Raw genomic sequence first — 12396 nt, 5'->3', positions numbered from 1 at the left:
AAAAAAGCTATTAAGAAAAGTCAAAAAAGTTTGTCGCCCTAATTTTATGAAAGTACATCAAATTTGCAAGAAAAAAGTACTTCGGTAACATTTTTCTAAGATGCACCGTTTAGAAGATATTACTAATTTAATATTGATTTTTTTTGATAACTTAATAAGTTTTAGCCCTTTTCGTATGTACTCCGTGTTTCTCCAGTTTCAAAAGTATTTTTTTCGGAAAGATTGGAAAATTTTGAGTTATGACACTGACAGCTTGAAGATTTGAGTGAAATTCTCTGCCTTAAAAGTATTTTGAAACAAGTTACAAAATCCCACTATCAGGAACAATGATTTCTTCCAGTGGTTTTTGGTGCCTTCTGCTGAAAACGTGCTAATAAGTATTAGATACAGGTAATTAGATACCAGTTAGCTGTACTACGTACAGTTGGTGATTGTAAACGTGGTCTTTGTTGGAACTAGTCCACCATGGCCACGCTGGCCCAGGCTTGTAAACATTCGACACTTTTCACTACCTTCGTTTCGTTGTCGCGGTCGGGTGTCAGCTTGCTTTGTTTCATTCGAGCGCGACCGCTACCTCTTACACACAACACAAGCGGCAGAACAAAGATCAATAAACAAAAAAGTGGATCAAATCAACGTCGTCTGACACGATGACATTAGTCTAATTCCAGTTTTTCGCAAGATTTCAGCCAATTTTGATTAAGATTGGTATAATATTAGTTTATTCGTGTGTGATAAATCGATTACGACACATACATTCATCCAAAACAGCTCTCTTTATGGGAAAGACAGGAATAACAAAAACCGAACCATCTCCCGAAGACGCAATCGTGGTCAAGCGCATTCATTCGACATTTTTGTTCCGTACAGTAGTTTGATTGCTTGTGTTGCGAATGTTGGAGACAAAGGCAGCCGAATATCGACAAAATGGTGTCAAAGACTGTGATCGCTAACAAGAATGCGCTGGCCATAACGAGGTTAATTCCGTCGATGACCGTTCCTAATAATAAATCAAAAGAACGCAGTAATCACCTTCCATCAAACTAGACGGCTGCCGACTGATACCTCAATCAACAACCGCCGCATTCTTTATTCATTCCAGGTATATACAATTTACAATCTTCTTCAATAACAATATACCTACGCCAGTAAATTTACCTCGCTCCAACTCTCCAAACTCGTACCTGACGATACCTGAGCGTTCAACTCTACCCTATCTTCCAACAGTCTTTACCCAGCATTCTATGATTTATACTCGTGAGCTGTATAATAATGTCTGACTCGATTCTGAATTCATCCAGTATCTACTAGGGAAAACCAAACAGTAAATGCAGAAAGGTTGCTATAAGCATAGTGATTTCATAGTAATTTCAGCTAATAATCCAGTGTTTTTGAACTAGATCCAGTGTTGTTTGATAACATAATAATTGTAAAGGAAAGTGAAACACGTTTTGGTGCAAAGGTAAGTTTTAAATACCTACCTTGATACCTTGTTGGCTACAAAGTAACTTTACTCCAATGCCGAGCGTATAGTAGAGCACCATCTTCGTCGGTCTTGGGCGATGTTCCTCCAGTTTCCCCGAACGTGTAGGGATCGTAGATCTTCTTCAACCGCGTGCAGCCAGCGAGTTCGCGGCCGCCCACGAAGTCGCCTACCTCTACCGGGTTCTCTGCTGAATATTGTTTTCGCTATTCTTTCTTCCGACATTCGCACTACGTGTCCAGCCCACTGAAGTCTGCCGTATTTTATACGTTTCACAATATTCGCATCTTCGTACACTTGGTACAGCTCGTGATTCATGCGTCTGCGCCACACTCCATTCTCTTGTTTCCCACCGAGAATTGTCCGCAGCACTTTGCGCTCAAAAACTCCAAAAGCTTTTCGGTCTACCTCCTTTAACGTCCACGCTTCGTGACCGTAGAGGGCAACCGGAAGAATCAGAGTCTTATACAGAGCGAATTTTGTTTGCGTTTGCAAGTTACGGGACCTAAGCTGGCTACGCAATCCGTAAAAGGCCCTATTCGCAGCTGCAATACGCCTTTTCACTTCACGGGAAACGTCATTGTCACATGTCACAAGTGTTCCAAGATAAACAAATTCTTCAACAACTTCAAACACTTCCCCATCAATCACTACCTCAGCACTAACACCACTAGGCCTGCTTCTGTCTCTACCCGCTATCATGTACTTCGTCTTGGTAGAGTTAATCGTCAAGCCTATCCTCGCTGTCTCTCTCTTCAGAGGAGCATAAGCTTCCTCCACTGCCCTACGATCGATGCCGATGAGATCAATATCGTCCGCAAAACCGAGGAGCATGTGCGACCGTGTGATGATAGAGCCATTCCTCTGCACGCCTGACCTCCTAATCGCTCCTTCGAGTGCAATGTTGAACAATAAATTTGAAAGAGCATCCCCCTGCTTCAATCCATCCAAGGTCACAAACGACGTAGACACTTCGTCCGCGATCCGAATACTTGATTTTGATCCATCCAGCGTTGCGCGTATCAGCCTAATTAGTTTCGCCGGAAAACCATGTTCTGACATTATCTGCCAAAGCTCATTTCTTTTCACTGAATCGTACGCTGCTTTAAAATCAATGAACAGATGGTGAGTCTGCAAGTTATATTCCCGAAATTTATCTAGGATCATCCGCAGGGTAAACATTTGATCCGTCGTTGATCGGCCCTCACGAAAACCAGCCTGGTATTCGCCGACGAAGGACTCCTCAAGAGGTCGCAGTCTGTTGAACAGGACACGCGACAGTATCTTATACGCCGAATTTAAAAGGGTAATCCCTCTGTAATTGGCACACTCCAGTCTGTGCCCTTTCTTGTAGATTGGGCATATGAGGCCATCCAACCAACTGGTGGGCAATTCTTCATCCTCCCAAATCTTTATAATAATCTGGTGGATTGATTGATGTAGCTGCTCGCTTCCGTGCTTAAGAAGTTCGACCGGGATCTCGTCCTTCCCAGCAGCCTTGCTGTTCTTCAGCTCCTTAAGGGCCTTTTTAACCTCATCCAGTGTTGGTGGTTCCACTGCTTGACTGTCATCCATTATGTTAATCCTGTTCCTGGGTGCTCCTTCGCTGCTACCATTCAACAAATCTTCGAAGTGCTCCTTCCACCTGGCTGCCACCATTGTCTTGTCTGTCAGCAAATTTCCTTCCCGGTCATTGCACATGGCGGGCACTGGCGCAGTCTTGTGCCGCGCGCCATTGACAGTTGCATAAAATCTCCGCATATCGTTCCTGTCCATACTTTCCTGCGCTTCAGCAATAACACTCTCTTCGTGTTGCCGTTTTTTCCTGCGGTGGATTCGTTTCTCTTCTGCTCTTGCAACCCTGTACCGCTCTCTGTTCTGCCGGGTACCGGCCACTAGCATTCGACTTCTGGCGGCATTCTTTTCGTTCGTCGCTCGTTGGCAGTCCTCGTCAAACCAACCATTACGTTGGCGTCGCTGAGCGGTACCAATCACCTCTTGCGCTGTTGTTGTCACTGCTTTATGGATACTTCCCCACAAGCTGTTGACATCTCCAGATCCGTTGGTCTCTCCTATCCTCTCGTCTAGCTTCTGATGGTACTGTGCAGCAACCCCTTCGGCTGACAAGCGCTGGATATTGAAACGCATCGTCCTGTTGTTTCTTGAACTCGTGACGCTGGATAATCGCGCCCGAATTTTAGCGGCTACAAGATAATGATCCGAGTCGATGTTCGGGCCTCTGTAGGACCTCACATCTATGACGTCCGAGAAATGTCGCCCGTCGACCAGCACGTGGTCTATCTGGGAGCAAGTGTCACCACTCGGGTGTCGCCAGGTGTGTTTTCGGATATTCTTACGTGCGAAGTAGGTACTGCTGATTGCCATCCCTCTAGCAGCAGCGAATGTCACAAGGCGCAGACCATTATCGTTGGTAACAGAATGAAGGCTTTCCGTTCCAATGACAGACCGAAAGAAACTTTCTCTGCCGATCTGCGCATTTGCATCTCCGATGACTATTTTGACATCTTGTTTTGGGCACTCTCCGTAGGCCTTATCAAGGCTCTCATAGAACTCATCCTTCATGTCATCGGGTTTGTCGTTCGTTGGCGCATAGATGCTGATCAGGCTGTAGTTGAAGAACTTGCCCTTCATCCTCAACACACAGATTCGGTCGCTTATCGGCTTCCACCGAATAACTCGCTTCATCTGCTTCCCGATCACTATAAAGCCAACTCCGCGTTCTGCCTTATCGCTGCCGCTGTAGTAGATGTGGTACTTGAATGAAGTGTTGGCGATGGGATCCACCGCTCGGAATTCGCGTTCTCCAGTTTTGGGCCAGCGTATCTCCTGGATAGCGGCCACGTTAACGCCGACATTCCGCAGTTCACGAGCCAGGAGCCCAACACGTGCGGGTTCATTCAAAGTTCTCACGTTCCAAGATCCGACTTTCCAATCGTTGTCCTTTATTCGTTGCCGGGTCTGTTGCCGTTGAATCAATCCGTTTACTCTACTATTGCTTTTCTGGGTGTTTGAAGGTTTTCAGCAGGCTACCTTACCGGGGCCGCGCTGCCTACATTGCGTTGAAGGGGCTGCCTTCTTAGGTATAGCTGACGCAATACAGCATTTCATACTCAGCCGCTGGATGCCAGAACAGACGCTGTTTGAGCCGCACCTCCTTGGTGAACAGACGCTCGGATCGTACCTCCTCAATCTAGCTGAAGTCAGAAGGACAACAGTGCCCAGGCTGCACTATCAGCTAAGCACACAACTCTTAGCTGGCGGTCTTTGTCATCGTTTGACCCGTGGAAGCATGAGGTAGGAACTTGTGAGGACCAGAGCTATGTTGGACGCTCTCCTTATCGACTCACCGTTTTGCAGCCCAGTTTTAAATACACATTTTAATTATATGTGTTGTGATATTTTCGTACAAAATTAACAATTTTCTATGTTACAGATTACAAAATGAGTAAAATCAGATGTATTCGTCCATTCAAAGACATTCAGTGTTCGAAAGAGCTGCGATATCTCACGGATGGTATCATCCAAAAACTAAAGTCAATTGGATTTTCCAAGGTATCCACACTGAACACCAAGGATTATCGTATTTGTTCGTCTTGCCGTCTACATATAGATTCAAGAGCTCACCTCACCCAAAACGAAGAACAAAGCGTAGCCGGCGGCTCAAGGATGCCAACTGTTCAGACCATACCTGATGTACCTGATTCGCAAATCCATGAAAGTTTGGTCACGATACCATCAGCGTCAATGCTAAGAACAATTCAATCATATGAAGACTTCACGATGCCTGTAGACGTCGAAATATTCAACCGAGCAATAGCAGCTATTCGTGTTTCGCCTATAGATTTAGGTAAGGTTAAAAATGTTCACTATCCTGAAAAAAAGTGCGCTGAAATCGTCGAAGGTGTACGAAGAAATCTTTTTAAATTAGACGCTAAAACAGAAAAAGCAAACGAGTTTGATGAAGTCATAGAAAATATGAAAATTAAATTTTTAAATTCAGCCACAAGGCAAGAAAAACTATCAATTTTATCATTGTTACCAAAATCATGGTCAGTACAAAAAATTGTAGACGAATTTAAAGCTAGTAGAAATATAGCATCAGATGCAAGAAAGGAAAGAGAAATGTATTAGATTCATCTCAAGGTTCAAGCTCTGGAAAAGCTTTGAGTAATGAAACAAAAGAACTGGTTTTGATTTTTTTTTAGGACGATGATATAAGCCGTGCAATGCCAGGTCAAAGAGATTTTGTTAGCGTAAAGACAGGAAATAAGAGATTAGCTGTTCAGAAAAGATTGTTAATGATGACATTAAGAGAAGCTTTTAATCGCTTTCATGAAATGTACGTCAATGTATGTGGAGGGTTCGATCTTTATTATTTGACAGTTTGACTAAAACTACTCTAACCAAATGGCTGGCCTACTTAGTAGTTGCTAAACTACCACATCTCCTTTTGTTTATAATTGATCGAGCCTTGTTTCTTCAAAACTTCTTAACAAACGTATTGACTCAAGCCCTCTTGTAATAGATGAACCTAGCGCTTCAAACAGTCCCAGCATTTTTCGCGAGCTTTCGTCCATCAAATGAGTGTTTCTTTCTATTTTTCCCTTTTATTAACTTAAGAAGGTAGTGCATCCAATCCAGAAGGTACGGGAAAACGTGAAGCATAACAGACAAGATGGGTGGACTTAGTACAACGTGATCGTGGAAATTTGAGTATGGCCGGAGTGGTTTTTACATACAACCGCTAATGAGGTGTTATCTATATAAACATATAAACCAGATAAATACTGTTATGCTTTGATGATTTAACCTAATAACTTATCTTTTTTGAACTCTCTGTGCGTTTTGCGAAAATATATTTTGATTTTCTACTTCAAATCATCACTGTGGTTCAATTCCTCATCAGTGCTTACTCAATGTAATCGTTTCCAGGACTCATTTTTTGTAGATCTGCATCGTAATTCGTTGGACATCTTGTTTTTTTTGGTTCAGTCAACATAGTGTTATCTTCTCGGATTGCTGAGAGCTGTAAAAGAAGAAATGCCTTTCCGAACCAACGCGTTGCTAGCACGTTGCCCGTTAAGGACTTTGATTTAGTACCTTCTCCGAGCCAACACGTTGTTAGTGAATTGCTCGTTAAGGATTTTGTTTTTGCCTTTTCTGGACCAACGCCTTAGCGCGTTGTCCATTAAGGTCTTTAATAGTGCCTTCTCCGGACCAACGCGTTGGCAGCACGTTGTCCGTTAAGGACTTTGATTTTTACCTTCTCTGAGCCAACACGTTGCCGGCGAGTTGCTCATTAAGGATTTTCTTTTTGCCTTCTCCGGACCAACGCTTCAGCGCGTTGTCCGTTAAGGACTTTGATACTCTTGCCTTCTCCGAGCCAACACGTTGTCAGCGTGTTGCTCGTTAAGGACTTTGATATCTCTCTCCGGATCAATGCGCTTCAGAGGGCTGTTCGTAAGGAATTTTCATTCTATTATTTTTTTTTTAAGTATAATTACCTATCAATGCATGACTCAATATCAATCTGGTGACATCCATACCGCAAACAGAATTGGACAATTTCGAAAGGCCCATCTTGTATACACCCTGGCTTCCAACGCCCGAGTGGCCAATTGTAATTTCTTCAAACATAGATGTAGAGCCTTCACCAGAGATTGAAATGGAACCAGACCTGTGCGCCGACTATATTTTGCTCGGCGGCGGCGTGAGGGCCATTTTTGACCGGCGGCGGCGGCGTCATCGGCGTCACGCCGGTGGCAGCTTTCGGCGGCGGCGGCGGCGGCGTGAATCGGCGTGACCAAAATTTGCCCATAATTTTAATATTGGCAAAGCAAAGAAGTTGTCATTACGCTCTAGAATTTGTAGTCTGAGCTTTTTCATGACCATTGATGACATAAACTATTACGTTAGAATGAATACCTTTTTTATTTCTGTTCGGGTCCGTCACTGCGTGATTAGACAGTTTCTTATACTAAAGTTTGCTCAAGAGTTATTTTTGTTCCACTCTTGTACAGCTAAAATAATTTAATGTTTGTTGGGATGGGCATAAATGAGCCGAAATGATTTGTATATTTTTGATTTTAAGTAGTTTACATTTTTCAAATTTTTAACTTCCTAAATACTATATTAGTTTTAGAAGCCGAAGAACTCGCGGCTGTTTCGAGGTTAGGGGTAACACATATTTACAATTGGAAAGGAATATTGAGACATTACCGCTATCCTTAGTGTAATGAATATTGCATTACTCCATTGCAAATGAAGAGCAATTAAATATTGATTTTGCTACAGTTTTTGGTTTTGTTTCCTTAGAATCTACAGAAGCTATCAAACTTGATAATAAAGTCACACTATTTACACTAAGGAATCCCCGAATAATTTCAGGGAGCAATCCAAGCAATCTAATCCCGAAAGAAACTCCTGAAGAAATCCATGAAGAAAATTCTGGACTAATCTCTGCAAGAACTGATGTATGGAACCCTGAAGAAACGTTTGCAGGAAGCAATAGCGGTTCAAAAATCTCTTTTAGAGATATCTGCAGAAAACTCTGAAGAAATTCCTGATTAAAGTTTTCGATGAATTTTAGAAGGTAATCCAGGACGAATCTTCGAAAGAAACTCTAGGAGGATTCCCTAAATTAATTCAAGCAGGAATCCCAAGGGAATTACAGCAGGAATTTTCAAAGGAATTCCAGGAGGAATCCCTGATGGATTTCTAGCGGGAATTTCTAAAGAATTTCGAGATGGAATCTCCAAAGGATTTCAAGGAGAAATCAACGAAAAATATCGAGAAGGATCTCTGAAGGAACTCCAGCAGAAATCCCTGAGAGAATATAAGGAGGAATTTCCGAAAGAATTTCATGAGGAATATTTGAAGGAATTTCAGGAGGAATCCCATAAAGTATTCCAGCAGGAAACTCCGAAGGAATTCTAGGAAGAATCCCCGGAGGAATTCTAAGACGAATCCTCAAAGGAATTCTAATTGGAGGAATTCCGTGAGGGATCCCCGAAAGAATTCGAGGAGGAATCTCCGAAACATTTCGCAGAGCAATCACCATAGGAATTTCAAGATGGAATCCTGAAGGAAATCCAGAAGAAATCCCCGACAAAATATCAGGAGAAATCTCCGAAGGAATTTCAGGAGGAAATCTCGAAGGAAGAACCTCTCAAAAAACCGCCAATAAATTATTAAATGAATCCTCGAAATTACACTAGGAGGAATCCCTGAAGGAATTCCAAGAGAAATCCCCGATAGAAATCCAGGAGAAATTCTCGGAACAATCACGAAGGAATTCCAGGGAGAAATCCTGCAGGAATTCTAGGAGGACTCCTGAAGGAATTCCAGCAGGAATCTCCGAAAAAATTGAAGAAAAATCACCAAAGGAATTCATTTTCATTTTGCAGCAGTTGGTGGGGCAATAAGAGCGCAAGTCAATCCAATGCCGAAGATCAAGGAGGGGTAATGGCCGTAATAGTCCGTGCGGACCACATGAACACCATCGGAAGGGTAATGGTATAGGTTGGGGAAAGGTATTGGACTAGACTTGAGACACAATAATGCAAATACGGTAGAAAGTGTGAAATTGGTTTCTGTAGTAAGGTTCATGTTGTATGTTAGGTCCTTGTCAATTTGTCAGTTAGTTGCCTTAGATTCCCAATCTTAGGTAGTGTTACTGTTTTGCCCCATATCAAATATGTAATCTCTACTCTATTGAAGTGTTATATCATTATGTGTTATATCATTATGTCAGTAATTGCTGGTCACAATTTTTTTGCGTTATTTATTGCAGGTTATTATTTATGATAAGTAGTAGTTTTCTTTTTTTTTTTTTTTTTTTCAAAGTGATTACGGCGGTAGCAACACTGTGCTTATGTTCTACACCGCACCCTTTCCCTACATTTGCTTTCTAGGAGCCTCTATTTTTGTTTCAACACACAGAAGTACGTAGGCGTGCGTGGCCCAAGTCGACACTGTTTTGGCCTGTGTTGAACAAAAATAGTTTTAATAAAAGTTTCCCCTTTTTTTTCTTTTTGTCAATTGGTTTTTTTTTGTAGTATGGTCCATGTATTTAATAAGGTTCTTGTCAATTTGTCAGTTATTCGAAGTAGATCTCCAATAGTCAATAAGTCAATTAAGTCATTCTGATCTGTTCTATCATAGCAGCTTAGTCTTTGCTTTATTGAAGTGTATTTTTATTGGAAATAGCTGAATATCGTTATTAAAAAGAGACGTCTGTGTTCTCTGTGTTCATCTCTTGTGTCCTTAAAATGTTATCGGTCTAAAACCTACAGAAACATGTAACTGAACTTCTAATATTTTTTCTGTTGGAGTCATAACATCATCTAAGAGATAAACAAAAATTGCTTGTCAACTATTATGTATTCATCCCCCTACAAATACTATGAAAAATATTCAAATTCGTTCTGTCCTATCGGTCCTGTCAAGGTAAACCATGTCATTTTCTCATGCGTGGCCTAGAAATGTCAACCTAGTCATACAAAAGTAACGTTGTTCAGTTAATAAAAAGCAGTCAGTTTTTTGTCCAGTCCAAACTGTCACGTCAAGTGTTCGCACGTTAGCTTCGAATCTATCAGCACAATTAAGTGCTGCAAATCTCCTTCCCACTATTAATTTTTTGGTTGATTTTAATTGCTTTATTTAAATAAAATATAATAAAGTATAAAATTGTAGAAATTCGAAAAAGCGACTATGACATTAATAAATTACTAATCAAAATCAACCGAGAAACGTGAGAAATAGAGCCCAAACAACATTTTGAAGTCAGCTGGCTGTAAAAGGTTCCAAAACCAGTCACAAATCCTATAAAACTTTAATTAGGATTTGTAACGATCATCAAAACCTTCTCAAATCCAACCGATTTGGAACTATTGCTTGGGAATAGACTCTACTGAGCCCTGGCGGTTCCTCCGTGTTTATCGAGCATGTCTGATGCATATGATCAGCCATACTCCATCTGCAGCAGCCGGTTCGTGATGAACCGTTGGAGGCGCATTAAAGTGTTAAAAAGGTGATATGTTTCACTAAAGAACACTACATTACAATAATCAAAATGAAACTCCTTCACTTTAATACCGTCAACCCCTGCGAACTTGGCCAGGGAGAAAAATCACCAAAGGAATTCCATGATTAAATCTCGAAGGAATTCTGGAAGTAATCCCAAAAAAATATCAAGAGGAATCCCCAAATAAATTTTGGGGGAATCCGCGAAAAAAGTTAAGAAAGAATCCTCAAAGAAATTACAGGAGAAATCCCTGCAGGAATCCCAGAGGTCACCTCCGAAGGAATTTCGGGAGAAATCTTCGAAGGAATTACAAGCAGATTCCTCAAATAGGAAACCCCGAAGGAATTCTAAGACGAATCCCCATAGGGAGTGGAGGAATCTCCAAAGAAATTTAAGAAGGAATTCTCGAAGGAATTATAGGAAGAATCTTCGAATACCAGGAGCAATTCTCTCAGGAATTCTAGGAGAAATCACCGAAGAAATTGAAGAAGGAAATCTCGAAGGAATTCCAGGAGGTGTGATTCCATGAGGATTTTTTGAAAGAATGAAAAGAAGAATCTCGGAAAGAAATTCAAGAGGAATCACCAAAGGGATTCCAGGAGGAAACCCCGAAGGAATTCCAGGAGAATTTGATGAAGGAAGTCCAGGAGAAATCCCCAAAGAAATCCCAGATTTTTTTTGAAGGAGTTCGAGAAGAAATCCTCAACTTACTTCGAAAAATATCCAGTAGGAATCCTCGTAGGAATTTCATGAGAAATCCCTGTAATAATTCCAGGAGGAGTTCCCGCAGGAATTCCAAGAGGAAACCCCGAATGAATTCCAGAAGAAATCTCAAAAAAAATCGAAGAGGAGTTCCAGTAGAAATTTCAGGAGTAATCCCCGACGGAATATCAGGAGGAATCACCACAGAAATTTCAGGAGAAATCCCCGAAGGAACTGTTGAAGGAATCCCCGAAGAAATTTAACTCTAAAAGGGATACCTGGGGTCCATTGGACCCCAGGCGCCTTTCAGAGCTCGTCTTTGATGGAACACACTCAGCGAGGTGACGAAACTGAGGCCATGAAGGTATCCCTTTTAGGGTTAAAGAGGAATCTTCGAATTAATTCCAGGAGGAATCTAAAGGAATTCCAGGAGGAATCCCTGAAGGAAGTTCAGGAGAAATCACTGAAGGAGATCCAGCAGGAATATCCGACGGGATTCCTGGAAGAATTCCTGAAGCAATTACTGGAGAAGTCTCCAAAGAAATGAAAGGAGGAATCCCTGCAGGAATCCCAGGGGGAACCCTGAAGGAATTCTGGGAGAAATCATTGAATCACAATTTCGGAAGGAAATCCTGAAGGAATTCCAGAAGGACTCCTGAAGGAATTCCATGAGGAATCACTGAAGCAAATCCAGGAAGAATCTCCGAAGAATTTCTAAAAGAAATCATCAAAGAAATTCCAGGAAGAAACCCCGAAGAAGTTTCAGGAGAAATCCACGTAAGAATATCAGGAGAAAGCCCCGAAAGAATTTCAGTAGTTATCCATGAAGGATGTTCAGAAGGAACACCCGAAGGAATTCCCAAAGGAATTCCTGGAGACATTCCAGAATGAATTCTAAAAGGAATCCCCGAAAAAAATCCAGGAATCCCTAAATGAAGTGCATTAGAAATCCCTGGAGGAATTCCATGAGGAATCTGGGTGGAATCTCCGAATGAATTCTAAGAGGAACCACCAGAGAAATTTGAAGGAATATTAGAAGGAATCCCCGAAAGAATTTTAGGAGGAAACCCCGATAGAGAATCAAGGAATTATCTTCGGAGGAATTCCATTCCTCTTCCATTCCTCCTTGAAAGAATTCCAGGAAAAAGCCAGGTGGAATCCTCGA

At 41.7% G+C, this 12396-nt stretch overlaps 1 protein-coding gene across 1 annotated transcript in view; it reads left to right on the top strand.

The window, feature by feature from the left end:
- Positions 1-12396, top strand: part of LOC115269089 (diacylglycerol lipase-alpha) — a 430920-nt gene that overhangs the window by 15056 nt on the left and 403468 nt on the right. The window lies entirely within an intron of this gene.

Source organism: Aedes albopictus, chromosome 1, assembly GCF_035046485.1.
Source record: "Aedes albopictus strain Foshan chromosome 1, AalbF5, whole genome shotgun sequence".
NCBI classification, from domain to species: Eukaryota; Metazoa; Arthropoda; class Insecta; order Diptera; family Culicidae; genus Aedes; species Aedes albopictus.
This window is presented reverse-complemented; position numbering and strand designations above follow the sequence as displayed.